Source organism: Macrobrachium nipponense, chromosome 39 (assembly GCF_015104395.2).
Source record: "Macrobrachium nipponense isolate FS-2020 chromosome 39, ASM1510439v2, whole genome shotgun sequence".
Taxonomy (NCBI): Eukaryota; Metazoa; Arthropoda; class Malacostraca; order Decapoda; family Palaemonidae; genus Macrobrachium; species Macrobrachium nipponense.
In genome coordinates, this window is record NC_061099.1 from 21,636,535 (window position 1) to 21,651,495 (window position 14,961).

Here is a 14,961-nt window from a genome sequence, read left to right on the forward strand (position 1 = left end):
TGCTTCTGGGATTCAACCCCTTCCTGGTTTTTTTAGGGTTAGTAATGATTTTAAAAAAAACAAATCATTTGTTTGGGCTGATTTTTCGCTTTAACTTTAACAGATTTTTTCCTATCTCCTTGGCACTGCGAAAGATGGGACCTTTTTCCCTGTCAAAAAAAAAAATAAATATATTCTGGGCCATCGGAGGTGATTGTGTAAAAATCCCCAAAAGGGAAAAAAGAGGGATCGGAAACATCTGTTTTCTCAATTAAAAAAAAACAAAATTTTAAAAACAAGGAGGAAAAAAAAGAAAAGGTGTGTGCAAACTTAAAATTTTTCTTTGCGACCCGGGCGGGAAACCAAGGCAAAAATTCTAATTTTCCTTTACCCTGCAATTCAAAAAACAAGGTTATTAAAGATTTTCGTTAACTATTTCAAAAAAAAAAAAAAAAAATAAAAAACCAAAAAAAAACCTCAAAACCCCAAAAAAACTTTTTGGTGCGGAATGGGCCCGGTTCTTAGGGAAATAGGTTTTTTTTTTTTTTGTTTATGTTGCTTTGGGGAGGAAAGAAAGGGGGAAAAAAATGTAAACGCAATTCGACTACTTGGACCCAGTTCAAGTACGTTAGTAAATTGATAAACAGCTTTTCTTTCTTCGTCTACGCCTTAATATACCGTTAAGTGTCTATTGCTTTAACTGTTAATTTTACTAGAGTATTTTCTCGAGCTATGGCCGAACTAAGAGGCTGCGCTGTATACGTATGTGTTTAACTCAGCCACAATAGATTTGTTTGTTTGTATGGTGTTTTTACGTTGCATGGAACCAGTGGTTATTCAGCAACGGGACCAACGGCTTTACGTGACTTCCGAACCACGTCAAGAGTGAACTTCTATCACCAGAAATACACATCTCTGACCCCTCAATGGAATGGCCAAGGATCGAATTCGCGACCACCGAGGTGGCAGGCCAAGACCAAACCGATCATGTCAATGAGGAGCTCAGCCACAATAGAGGAGGAAGAGAGAAGAAAATGTCGAAATGTGGTCCTAACTCCAAATGAAAGAAGCATATGCGACTAATGCCGTTTGTGCACTTCAGGTTGTTCGATGCGTCCCTGTGGCCCCTAGTTGCAACCCCTTTCATTCCTTTTGGTATATATCTTTGTTCATATTCCCTTTTACTTTCCACCCTCTCCTAACAATTGTGTCATATCGCAAATGCAATGTCTGCAATGTTTATCTCCTGTCCCACCTTTTAAACTGTCTTTACTCAGTTTCTCTTTCAGCACTGAATAACCTTGTAGGCTCCAGTGCTTGGCCTTTGGCCTAAATTTCATATTCCATTCCTCAATATGAAAGAGGAATTCATAAGATAAGAGAGAAGTGGAAGGAAGAGAAGTATACAAGGGAAGAATAAGGAAGAGGCAGTCACTTAACCTAGCGCTCCATGAAATATTAAACTATAATGATCCCCGGAATAATCTCTAGGATTTAAGGATGTGGTTATCAGATAGGTGTTGCTCATCTGTCTGAAATGGGTAAGGGGTTCTTCCTGAACTCAGTGGAACAGTGGTTAAAATGGATCCATCAATAGAAATAGACTTTACGTTGAAAAGCTTTTGGTTCTGCATTTGCCTTTGGATTTTTTTTGCAGAACTTCTCTAATTATGTTTGGGCCTTGACACTTTAATGTTCGTTTTCCTTTACCCAGTCTTAGTTTCAGTTTCATTTTCAGACTTTCACATATTAGTCTAGTATCTTGGAAAGGAAAGGAATATCAAATTTAGGCCAAAGGACAAGCACTGGGACCTATGAGGCCATTCAGTGCTGAAAGGGAAATTAGGAGTAAAGAAAGTTTTAAAGGGGTAACAAGAGGAAAACCTCACAGTTGCACTATGAAACAATTATTAAGAGAGGGGGGATGGGGGAGTAAGATGGAAGAAAGAGAATACAAATGGAGGTACAGTAAGAGGAATGCGAGGGCCAATGTGAGAATCAGCGAAAAACCTCAAGTAATGCCTACAATGTACCGCATTAGGTGCACTGGCGGCACCACTTCAAGGCGGTTTGGTCTCTGCCCTTTGATATAGTGACTCGGTACTTTCAGTTTCATCTATTTTGTCAGTTGTTTACCCAGATCGGGATTTTAACATTTTTCTGATGATCTTTATATATCCCACAAATTCTGCCATTTTCAGGCTGTGCAAAATCTGCTTAAACGCTTCTCCCATTAGACTAACTTTGCCCTACAACTGTTGGAAAAAACTGATGCATTTCCTGTTGTGAGACACTGCGTGGCCAATTGTTGGTTTCATATGTATTATAACATAATACCTCATTTGTTTTTTTTTTTTGTTTTTTTTTGTACTGCTTTTTCTTTTCAGTTAATTGTTACAATGTTAGTTTAGTTTAGCTGTTTGGGCATTGTTGTGATAGAAGGCATTTCTGAACCACATCCAGTATGCTCTCATATACATACGTATAGGCCCAGGAACAGAGTGAGGGGTGGCATGAGGTGGGCCTATATGTAAAGGACCTCAGGTTTGTATAGTTAGGAACAGTACAATTTACTTTCAAAAATTGTGATTTGTTCAAACACGTTATAAAAATCATCGGTCCTTTACATAAGGAAAACTCACTTATTGGTGGGAGGAATCTAAATCTTGTGAACAGACTGGTGTTCGCCCAACCTGGGTTCCCTCTCTGGTCGTAAGAGCAATGGGGGGAACCTAGCCTCTGTCAAACTGATCGGAGTGAGAACTGCAGGATCAGCGGCCAGACCTCTGGACCAATTCATAAGAGGGAGGCATGCGTACCTCTTATGAATAGCAAGCAAGAACTTAAGTCATAAGTAAGAAGCCAAATATAAAGCTTTGGGTTTGTCTCTTACTGCTGTCCGCTTCCCCCCTTGCTAGGGAAAGGACAGATAAACGCTACAGAAATAGAATGGAGCTCAGTTATGTAGCTTACCTGCACCGTTGTCCTGTCCAGCATGTGACGACCACTACCCTCTGCCCGCAGGAAGAGGGAAGAAAAGAAAGGAAGAGGAGCCAGTCACACACTCATTCATTCTCCATTCATGCGATATCACGAGGACGAGATGCAACCTTGTCCTGTTAAAGGAGATGAGTAAGCTATACAACTTATTGAGCAGCCACCACGGGTCCCAAGGAAAAAAAAGGTGTCCAAGGACCTATCGGCAATATCCCGAAGGTAGAAGGAGGTGAAGGTGGTCTGGTTGGACCACACCACTGCCTTCAGCACCTGTGAAACTGACACAAGTTCTTGCAGAATGCAAGAGTTGGACCAATACCTCTAACTTCGTGGGCTCTCGGACAAAAGGTACTGGTGTCAACACTCCTCTTGGAGTCATACACTTTCCTGATCACCTCACGAAGGCAGAAAGAAACAGTGTTCTTGGACACTTTTTTTTTTTTTTTTTTTTTTTTTTCTTGGTCACCCCGGTGCTAACGAAGAGGCGTCGACACCTCGTGTCAAGTTTTTCTTCAGATAGTGCTGTAGCACTCTAACAGGACAAAGTAGCATCTCTTCTGTATCCTCACCAGTGAAGTCCTCTAGGGAGGGGATCGTGAAGGACTCAAACCTGGCGTCAGAGACCAAAGGGTTCTGAGTCTTCGCTACGAAATAGAGCGTAACTGATCCCCATCCCCTCGAGTGTTTGACATTAAAGGAGAGACCATGAAGTTCTCCTACTCTCTTCGGCAATGCCAGGGCCAGCAGAAAGACGGTCTTGAGGGTCAGATCCCTGTCTGACAACTCCCAAAGAGGCTCATAGGGTCTACAAGTCAAACTCCTTAAGAAAAAGTCACATCCCACCCAGGGGACCTGAGTTCCCTGGGTGGACAAGACCTCTCGAAGCTCCTCATCAGGAGAGAGATTTCCATGGAGGAGGAAATATCAACTCCTCACAGCTTAAGGACTAGGGCCAGGGTGGCTCTGTATCCTTTGACTGCTGAGACAGAGAGGAGCTTCTCTCGGCAAAGGAAGATCAGGAAATCCGCTACCTGCTGAAGAGTGGCTCTGAGCAGAGAGAGACCCCGTCTATGACACCAACCACAGAAGATGGACCACTTTCCGTGGCATACTGCTGCAGAGGACTGTCTGAGGTATCCAGCCATCTCTGTTGCTGCTCGGCGAAAAAATCCTCTCGTTCACAAGAGATGGTGGATAACTGCCAGCCATGAAGACACAGGGAATGTACTACCTAGTGGTCTACATGCAGTTGACACAGCACGTTGTGCCATGGGGGAATCTCTCGCGGTGCCTCCGAGAGAAGAGCCAGCAGGTCCGGATACCAAACGGCCTGAGACCATTTGGGTGCCACCAGAATTATCCGAAGATTGCTGGTGACCAGCACCCTGCTGATCACCTTCCAAATCAGATAGAATGGGGGAGAGGCGTACACTACGAGGTTGTCCCATGGGTGTTGGAACGCGTCCTCTGCAGCCGCCCATGGGTCTTGCACAACTGAGAAGAAAACCTGAAGTTTTCTGTTGTGCCGGGTGGCAAACAGATCCACTACTGGACGTCCCCACAGGTCGAACAGCCTTTCCATCAGTTCTGGGTGTAGAGACCACTCTGTCCCAGTCACCTGATTCTGGCGGCTGAGGTTGTCTGCCACTACATTCCTCTTGCCTGGGATGTATCTGGCTGACAGCTCTATCGAGTGAGCTACCGCCCATTCGTGCACCTACATCATCAACTGATGTAACGGGAGGGACACTAGGCCCCCTTTTAGTTGATGTATGCTACTACCATGGTGTTGTAGCTCATCAACACCAACGAGTGTCCCATCAGCCGTTCCCGGAATTCTTGGAGTGAAACGCTGCTTTGAGTTCCAGGACGTTGAAGCGAAGGTGCTTGTCGTGATGGTTCCACACTCCTGCAACCAGCAACTCTTCCAGGTGTGCACCCCAGCCCTCGGTCGATGCGTCTGAGAACAGAAGCATCTCCGGAGGGGGAGTGCAAAGCGGCACTCCTATTAAGAGGTTCCTGTCGTCTAGCCACCAGGCCAGATCCTCCCTTACTTCCTCCATGAAAGGAACCACGAAGAATTGCAGATCCTTTAGTCTCCATTGCAGAGACCGCAGGTGAAGACACCCATGAGGGACTAACTTCTCTAGTGACGACAGGTGACCGATCATGACTTGCCACTGCTGAGCTGACTGTTCCTGTCGTGACAGGAACCGTCGAGCTGCTTCCCTGAACCTGCTGATCTGCGAGTCTGCGAGGAAGACTCGTGCTGCTACCATATCGATCAGTATGCCTGTGTACTTTATCCTCTGCTTGGATTTGAGATCTGACTTTTCGAAATTTACCACGATCCCCAGATTGTGGCAAATCGAGGAGGTGATCTCTGCCCTGAAGCAACTGCCAATCGTCGAGATACCTCATCAGACGTATCCCGACCGAATGGGCCCGACCGAAACAATGTGCCTTGAATTGGTACACTGTCCCATCGAGGATAAAGTAAAGGTACTTCCTGGAGGACTGATGGATGGGTATTTGAAAATATGCATCCTTCAGGTCCACCGAAAGCAGGAAATCGTTCTCCGATAGAATCGAGCACTGAGCATGCCGTTTCCATCGTGAACCGAGTCTGGCGAATGAAACGGTTCAAGGGAGAGAGATCTATCCCAGGTCTCCAGCCCCTCGTAGACTTCTCTACCAGGAAAAGTCGGCTGTAGAACCCCAGTGACTGATCTCGCACGATTTCCACAGCTCCTATGCTCAGCATGGTCTGCACTTCTTGAGTCAGTGCTATGTCCCTGGCAGAACCGGGAACGTATATTTGAAGGTGGACCAGGTGTGAGGTGAGGAGTGGCCTCGACTCGAAGGGAAGTAGATATCCCCCCAAAGGACATCCACAACCCAAGTCCTGGCTCCGTAGTGCTACCAAGTTGCCCAGTGGCTCGCCAGGCATCCCCCCACCTTCTGGCAGCAGGTGAGAGGGAACACCTTCCCTAGCATTTCCCTCTCTTCCCCTTCCGCTTAGCTCCTTTCCCGCAAGAGAAGGCAGCTTGAGAGGAGGGCTGATGCTCACCTCTCTAAGCAAAAGAGGAAGGCTGGGTCTTTCCTCACGCCTACCCTCGACAGTACTGATGTCTTGGGAGCAGAGGAAGCGCTAGCTAAGCGCCGAGGCTTAGCCACAGTTGAGTGAGACTGCCCAGAAGTCTTTGCAACTGCAATTGCTGTCCTCAGCTCTACGCTTTTCCACCACAGCGTCCACCATCTCTCTGGAGAAGAGAGAGGAGGAACCCAGCAAGGGTCCATTACACAAGTCAGGACTGCGTCCCTTCTCCTCAAAACCAGGTTGGCCCACAGGTTGGCCGTCTGGAAAGGACCTCTGTATCTCGGGGGTGATCCCATCCTGAGGCGATGGGCTGTCAGATCTCCTCTAACCACTTGAGCGTATGATCTGTCCCGTCCCAAGACTGAACCAGGCTCATAGGCTCTTGTGGCTAGACCAAAAGGAGCACACTCCTGCTCGCCTCGCTCTTCCCGGTGTAGCCTGAAGAAGTTGAAGGGACAGGTGAGGAAGACCTGATGCTCCTACCCTGCCTACCAGCAGAACCGGTAGGCTGGGAGGACTGCAGGTGATCGGCAACCCGCAGTGGTGATCGAGCTGCAGGTCTGGACCAACAATCTCCCTGCGGAGAAGTGCTGGACTGAGGACGGTAGCGTCGGTCTCCTGCATCAGGGAAGCTGCTACCAACTGTGCAGACCGTCCGATCACGCTGATGGGATCGACAGTCGGGTAACTGGTAGCGTCCACCAACACGGTGAGAGCGAGCACCGTCCTCACAACGCACCATGTTCCCAGAAGCAGCCGAAGCTGTTCCTGGTGACTGGGGGGACCTCTTCCCAGCCTTGAAACGTGAACGGTCTGATGGGCCCATGACGTCAACCCTGGGTACCGGACGATCACTGCGCGAGTGATCGCTGGTGTGGCGAAGGTCATCTGAGCGACTCTTACCATCCTTCCGCTCCATGCCTGAGTCCTGACGGTGAGCGTACTCAGCCATCTGGACCTTGGCTGCACGGTCACCAGTAGGTGACCGTACACTTGGTGACGCTTGCTGATGAGTGGCCGAGACGGTTCCTGGTCCGGAGGTGGAACCCATGGAACCAGGAGCGGAGGTACCAGCAGTGGCTGGTACCGGAAGACTCGGTGAGTGCACACCTGCTGAAGGCCCCCACCCACGGAGGCAGACACACCTGAGGAAGCAACAGTCGGGTTAATGGGGGGGTTCCTGTTCGCTCAGCGGGAGAAAGATCCCCCCCCTGAGCAGACAGAAGACCCAGAGTACAACTCAAGGCCGGGATGTCTCCCTCCCTCCTCTGTACTCGACAGATCGAGTGGAGAGGCGGAGAGAGACATGTCCCCCGAAGGGGAGAGAGCCATACGTGGGAGCTGACGGGGAGGGAGAAAAGACGACAACGTATTCGTCACCTGAGTTGTCGAGGGGAGAGCTTTCTGACGACACCTTGGCGGCTTTATGCGGCTTCTTCCTCTTCTCGTACTGCTCCCGCTGCTCCTCCGACCAAGAGACACAACAATCACGTTATATCACGAGCACATTCATGCCCTCGGCACCTTGTGCACAGGGCATGAGGATCCACAAAGTCACTTGACCAGAAAGCCCCACACTTTCGCCCTCCCACTCCAGGACACACACACTGGTTGGATGGGGGCGCGAGGGCTTATCCGAATCGTGGGATTGCATGGTTCTTCCTGTGCAATACCACAAACAAAAACAAAATTGAAATACTTACAGTTTCACACTCAGATACACAAAGAATCAGGCTGAAAGCCGAAAAGTACATAGGCTATCTCACGACATAAGTGGGCAGAGGTGTCAACACATGTCTGCACCCAACAGCGGTCGAAAGCAAAGTGGAATGTTTACATCCAGTCAGGCGGGACTCCTGACCATTGGACAAGCATTTACTGCCGAACTACCTTGTCATTAAATCTTATGACCGGTCCAGCTGGCGGTGATAGTAATTCCTTATGTAAAGGACCAATGGTTTGTATAACATGTCGGAACAAACAAGTATTAGAAAAGTAAGGGGGATGTAACGTTATTCCTCACGTATGTGAGGAAGTTAAACTGTGAGAAATAGATTTGATAAACATTTTCATAGTTATTTAATATTTACATACATATATGTTTGTCCATGATTAGTTTTATTTTATATCTATTATATTTTTCTAAAGACTTTTTAGGTAAATTATTAGGCAATTATCCAAAATTCAGGGTAAGCTTTTTTCTTTCTTCTTAACCCAAAATATGTTGCTTTGTTATCATCAAAAGTGGAATTAATAATAATCACCTATTGAGAGATATTTTGAACTTGTAAAGATTTACCTATGTGAATATGGTGAAATGCTCTGACTGGCTGAGCTTGGGTAAGGTTTGTTTTGTTTGTTTGTATGGTGCTTTTACGTTGCATGGAACCAGTGGTTATTCAGCAACAGGACCAACGGCTTTATGTGACTTCCGAACCACGTCGAGAGTGAACTTCTATCACCAGAAATACACATCTCTCACTCCTCAATGGAATGGCCGAGAATCGAACCCGCGACCATCGAGGTGGGACGCCAACACCATACCAACCACGCCACTGAGGTGCTATGGCAAGGGGATGATCATGTGACTTTGGCAGGTATGCCTTGTGTGTTGGCGTAGCATCTGGAGGGTCATATAGTGTTCTTTATGGTTGTGTTTGGAGGGTAAGCTGTTAAATTCCAGGTAAGAATCGAGATTATTTTTCTTGCTGTACATATAAAGCTTCCTGGTACTTATGGCAGGTAGAGTCTTCTGTATTTTATATTTCAAATTCTGGGTGCATTTTCTCCCTTGTGGGTCTGATTGGTTAGTGCTGATAGGATTGAAAATGGCACTTCTCTGTTGGTAAAAGTTCCTCTTCAAAAGGTGTGTTGTGGACATACAGACATGGGAATGAAGCATTATTCCTTACATAGATTCTTATGATTGTAGACCAAGCTTGCCTCTTGAATGGGATCCTCTATGGGCCATAGTCATTTCTGATCAGCAGGACTGTGGTACTTTTTTATAAGTGGCAAGATTGACTTTCTGGGCAAGGTTGGTATGGGAGGCTTTCCTGGAAAGGAAGGTCCTCATCTTCTGCCCCTAGCGAGCTGTTTTTGATAAGTAATAAGAAATTCTCCTGGATAGGTGGGCATATGGCTTACCCAGTGGTGGAACTTCCAAAGCAACATTTTAAGCACCTTTCTAATTAGGTATGAACATACTATCTAAATTTTACTGTACCTACCAGAATTGCAGATATGGCAAATTTCAAATGTTATAAGGTTTAAAATCATATTATTGGAATACAAAGTTATGCTTACTTGTAGGAATGAGGCAAAATATGCTGCAGGAAATGTAAGAAGCACATTAAATGATCTGCGCCTGTCATCTTCCGTCTAGGCCAAGCCAAAAATACTAACTCATGTGCTTGTGGGATTGTTTTCTTTTTTATGTATGTGTATATTTCTTATGCTTTCCTGCTAATATCTTCAAATAATCATGTATTCTATGAGTTTGTGGAAGAGGTCTGTGCAATGTTTTCAACAAGTGGTATACAGTATTGTGTGATGGTGACAAATACTATACTACTAAAAAGCTAGTTGCTTCCATGATGATAATGGCAGCAGTGAACATAAAATTCTTTTTATTTCAAAGCATTTCATGGTGTAATGGCGCTACAAAAAGGGGTCCTTATCCAAGGAATTTCCATTCCTGCCAACACAAGTCCATTGCAGCATACTGACAATAGGAATGACGTTCCTAAAAACACTAACGCATACAAAATCACGAAATAAGTTTAGAAAGGATGTACAAACAAAAGATAATTGTTGTCAAAAGGCAACAAGGAAATAAATGGCTTAGGCTAATATTACTATGCAACAATGACTGTCTGGGAAAGGCAATGGGAAGTTTACTTTACCCAGTCCCCCATCCCCAAAAAATATTAAGGAAAACTCCAACCGGAGTAACAGATGCATAAAACTATAAGGACAATGGTTACATGATTGAGAGAAAAATAAAAAAAGAAACAGACTGCTCACAGCTACAACAGGGTAGTCCTGCTGGTTGCTGTCTGCAGGATAACTTACTGTAAACACAAAATAATAGAAGCACATCAAACACACGAAAGCAAAATGTAAAAAAATGAAATTTTCATTATTAAAATGAAGTTTTATTGTATACTTACCGAACAATTATAGAGCCGTGATTTCCACGAGCGGCAGGATACTAAATTCAAATTTAGCGCGTCGGCGTCGCCAACACTGGTGGTGATGACGTCATCTCCCTCCACTCGCGGGAGAACCAGGTACAACTGCCCAGGTGAATCCAATTCTTTCTGCCCGTCCGTCCACCTAAGGGGAGGAGGTGGTATAATCATAATTGTTCGGTAAGTATACAATAAAACTTCATTTTAATAAAAAATGAAAATTTCATTTTTATTGTAGTGTCTTACCGAAAACAATTATAGAGCTGATTACACATGGGATGGGAAGGTGGGATTCAGTGGACCACTAGTATTTTTAAATGGTTACATTTATTGCAATACCAGTAAACACTCAAGGTGTCTGTTGTACCTTACCTTGTAAGAGAGCTACAGCAGACTGTTACTGCCTCTGGTCGGTGCTCTTCTTACTATTGTAGAGGAATTGGAAGAATTGCCCAAAGTTAGCCTCTACAGGAGTGGAATCCTTCCGTAGTTCAAGCGAGTCAAGGCTGACTGACGGAGGATAGTAACAACAAAGATTGCCCTTGCCCTGGGCTAAGACCAGAAATTCAATCATACAAAACACTTTGTCACCAACCACCAGATTTAAAAACATATATACCCAACCACCATTGTTTAAAATCTGACCTAACAGATCTGGTGAGTATCCCAGGTACTCAGTACCCCCCAGCTTCCCTTTGAACTCGACAACCTATTCAAGGTGAAAAGTTAGCATAGAGGTGACGACCCCTGTGCCGTTCTCCCAACACCATGCCAGAAACCGCCACCGGTCCCCACCGAACGTTTTACAATTCTCGAAAACCGTTTCTATCTCTTTGAGATAATGACTCGCAAAACCGAATTCGATCTCCTAGACAAAACGTCCTCTGAAGAATCGAAGCTAAAGATAAATTCAAAAAATTTCTGAATGCTAAAGAAGTTGCCACTGCTCTAACCTCGTGAGCTTTAACTCTCAGAACGGAAAGATTGTCGTTCTCGGACTGCGAGTGAGCTTCCTGATAAGCTCTCTAATAAAGAACGATATAGCATTCTTAGAAAGAGGACGAGAGGGATTTTGAACCGAGGTCCAGAGCTTAGAAGATTGTCCTCTGATAACCTTAGTGGCAAACAGATACTGCTTAATATAGCCCTGATCGGGACATACGAGCCTTTCTTCCTCCTCATGTCCAACCAAATCAGATAAGTTCCTTACCACAAAAACTCCTCGGCCAAGGAGTAGAAGGATCTCATTTTTGGCTAGAAAGGTCAAAGATACCGAAAATACAAGCATTGCCTTGAGAGAAACCGACTCTTTTGTCTATAGCGCTGCAATTCGCTGACACGCTTAGCAGAAGCTAGTGCAATAAGAAAGAGTGCCTTCTTAGTCAAGTTCCTGAGTGAAGCCGACTTCAAAGGCTCAAACGGTGGCCCCATGAGGAAACTTAAGCACCACCATCTAAGTTCCAAGCCAACTGTATCTTGCGGGAGCTTAGTGGTTCGAAAGACCTAATGAGGTCCGACAGATCTGAATTGGAGGAAATATCCAAACCTCGGATTTGTCGAAAAACCGAAGAGAGCAGGCTCTATATCCTACTGATCGTCGAGGGAGCCAGTTTCTTAGAGTTCCTAAGAAATAGAAGAAAATCTGCTATTTTCTGTTAAAGAGGGTCGCAGAAGTAGAGACTTTAGCACTTCTACACCACTCTCTGAAGATTCTCCACTTCCCTTGATAGAGTTTGTTAGAAGACTCTCTACCTACAACGAGCGATAGCTTCTGCAGCTCTTCTTGAAAATCCTTTCGCTTCTGACGAACGATTCCGGAACAGTCTGAACCTGTCAGAGCTAGAGCGGACAAGTTTTGGTGGAACCTCTTGAAGTGAGGTTGTTTGAGAAGCCACTTCTCTGGAGGAAGAAGTCTGGGGAAGTCTACTAACAACTGGAGAAGGTCCGGGAACCACTCTTTCCTGGGCCAAAAGGGGAGCGATTAACGTTAGCGTTACATTGCTGTGCGACATGAACTTGTTCAGCACCTCTCTTATTAGACCGAACGGAGGGAATGCATAAGCTTCCTCCAGACCCGACCAATCCAACAGCATTGCGAGTCCACCGACCAAGCTAGAGGATCTGGGACTGGAGAACAAAAGAGAGGAAGACGGTTGTTCCTCGAGTCGCGAACAGGTCTATTGACGGTCGTCCCAAAGGCGCCAAAGTTTCTGACAAATCTTGTTGTCCAAAGTCCACTCCAGAGGTAACACTTGCTGTTGACGACTTAAACTCGTCCGCCAGGACGTTCATCTTTCCCGGAACAAATCTCGGGACTAGCTGAACCTTCGCTTCGTTTGACCACAGGAGGAGATCCTGGCTACTTTGGTACAGAGAGAAAGACTGAGTCCCCCCCTGTTTCCCCGCACGTACGAGAGAGCCGTGGAGTTGTCGGAATGCACTGCCACTACTCGCCTTCTACTAAGCTCCGAAACTGTCTGAGCCCTAAGAAAATTGCTAACAGTTCCTTTACATTTATGTGGAACTTCTTCTCCTTCTCCGACCAAGCTCCTGAAGTCCGTTGATTTCCCAGTAGGGCTCCCCAACCTGTGTCCGATGCGTCGGAAAAGAACTGTAGGTTCGGGAGGATGGGTCGTAAATCTAACCCTTCTTCCAACCTTGCTCGAGAGAGCCACCACCTTAGGTCCTCTTTTATTTGATCTGTGACAGGAAAGGTAATCGAGTCTGGTTGTGTCTTCCTGCACCAAGAGGCTCTCAGGAAAAACTGCAGAGGTCTCATGTGCAGTCTTCCCAACGTCACAAATTTCTCACTGACGTCAATTTGCCCAGGAGCCTCATCCACTGATTGGCAGAACTTACCTTTTTGTCCAAAGAACTCCTGAACTGTCTCCAGACAGCCTTGAACCCTCTTCGGGGACAGAAAAGCCCGAAAAACTTGAGCATTCAGAATCATCCCCAAATAAAGGATGCTCTGAGATGGAACCAACTGGGACTTCTGTTTGTTGACCAGAATTCCTAACTTTCTGGCAAGATCCAGAGTTGTTTCCAAGGTCCTTCATGCACCGCTCTCTGATTCCGACCGGAGAAGCCAATCGTCCAGATAGAGGGAGATTCTTACTCCTAATATGTGTAGCCAGCTTCCTATCGGGGATAGAACCCTGGTGAAAACTTGAGGAGCGGTCGCTAGTCCGAAGCAAAGCGCCCGAAACTGAAACACCTTGCCTTCGAACATGAACCTCAGGTACTTCCGAGATTTGCGATGTATCGGATGTGAAAATAAGCGTCTTGCATGTCCAGAGAGACCATCCAATCCCCCTGTCATGATGGACTCCATAACCGACCGAGTGGTCTCCATATGAAATTTTGTTTTTCTGGACATGCAAGTTCAGGGCGCTCACATCCAAAACGGCCTCCAGCCCCCTGATGACTTGGGAACTACAAAAAGGCGATTGTAAAGCCTGGAGGAAAAATCCCTTCTATCTGTTTTCTATTCGCTTCTTTGAGAAAAAGCGCTTCCACTTCTGCGGCTAGCGCCAGAAATTTGTCTGAGCCCGGAGAGTATGCCTGGAATGGAATTGGCACAGGTGAGAGCGAGGGAGGTGAAACGAGAGGAACTACGATAGCCGAACTTGAGTATCTTGCACTACCCAGGCTTCTGCTCCTCTGTTTTCCCATTCCTCCCAAAACAGAGCCAGCCTGGCTCCCACTGGTGCATGAAGAACCGAGCTTTCATTTGGAAGGTTTGTTAACCTTGGCCGAGGCCTTAGACTGAGGTCGCAAATTCGATTTCGGCCGAAAGAAGCGCTTGGGTTTTCTCCCTCGAAAAGGCGCTTGGGCCAGAGGAGAAACCGAAGGAACAGTCTCCACAGGAGCTTTAGGTCTCTTAGTAGACTGTGCCAGTAAATCCGAAGTAGATTTCTTATCTAGCGCAGACGAAATTGACAACACTACATCGTCTGGAAAGAGGTTATCTTTGTCACTCAAAAAGGTGAAAGAACAAAAACCAAGGAGGAGCAGGGGGAAAACTTCTGTTGGGACGTAACCCTTTTAGAAGCAAAGGAGCACCAAAGTTGCCTTTTCTTAAGGGTACCAAAGGCGATGAGCGAAGCTAACTCATCACATCCATCCCTAATGGATTTTGTCCGCACAGGACAGAACACCAATCCAATCCTCCGCTAACTCCTGGGAAAGAGAAGGACAGTCTCGATCTTGGCCGCTAAAGCGCCAATAGTCCAATCAAGGAAGCTAAAGACTTCCAAAGTTTAAATTGATTCTTTACAACGTGGTCCAATCCAGGCGCTGTAAAGAAAACTTTCGCTGCGGCGAAAGCAGATCTTCTAGAGGAAGTCGATTAAACTGGAGAAGTCTCCCTGGGAGGAGGCAGAAAACTCCCAGAGAAGGAGCTTCCCCAGTTATATAAAACCTATACCTCTTACGAAGCACTTAGAGGGAGGGTAAGCAAAAAGAGCCTTCCCTAAGTCTCTTTTCATAGACATCATTTCTCCGTCTCTTTCAACGAATGTCTAACCGCTTTAGATAGAACAAGTTTGGGAGGAGAGGGGTCTGAAGTTTTCCTCCTCATCAAAAAAGTCGAAGTTGGGAGCGCGGAGCCGCTTTCTCAAATAATCTGGATAGATACCAGAAGAAATCTAAGGCGAGGACCTGTTGAATAACACGAGAGGTGATGTGAAT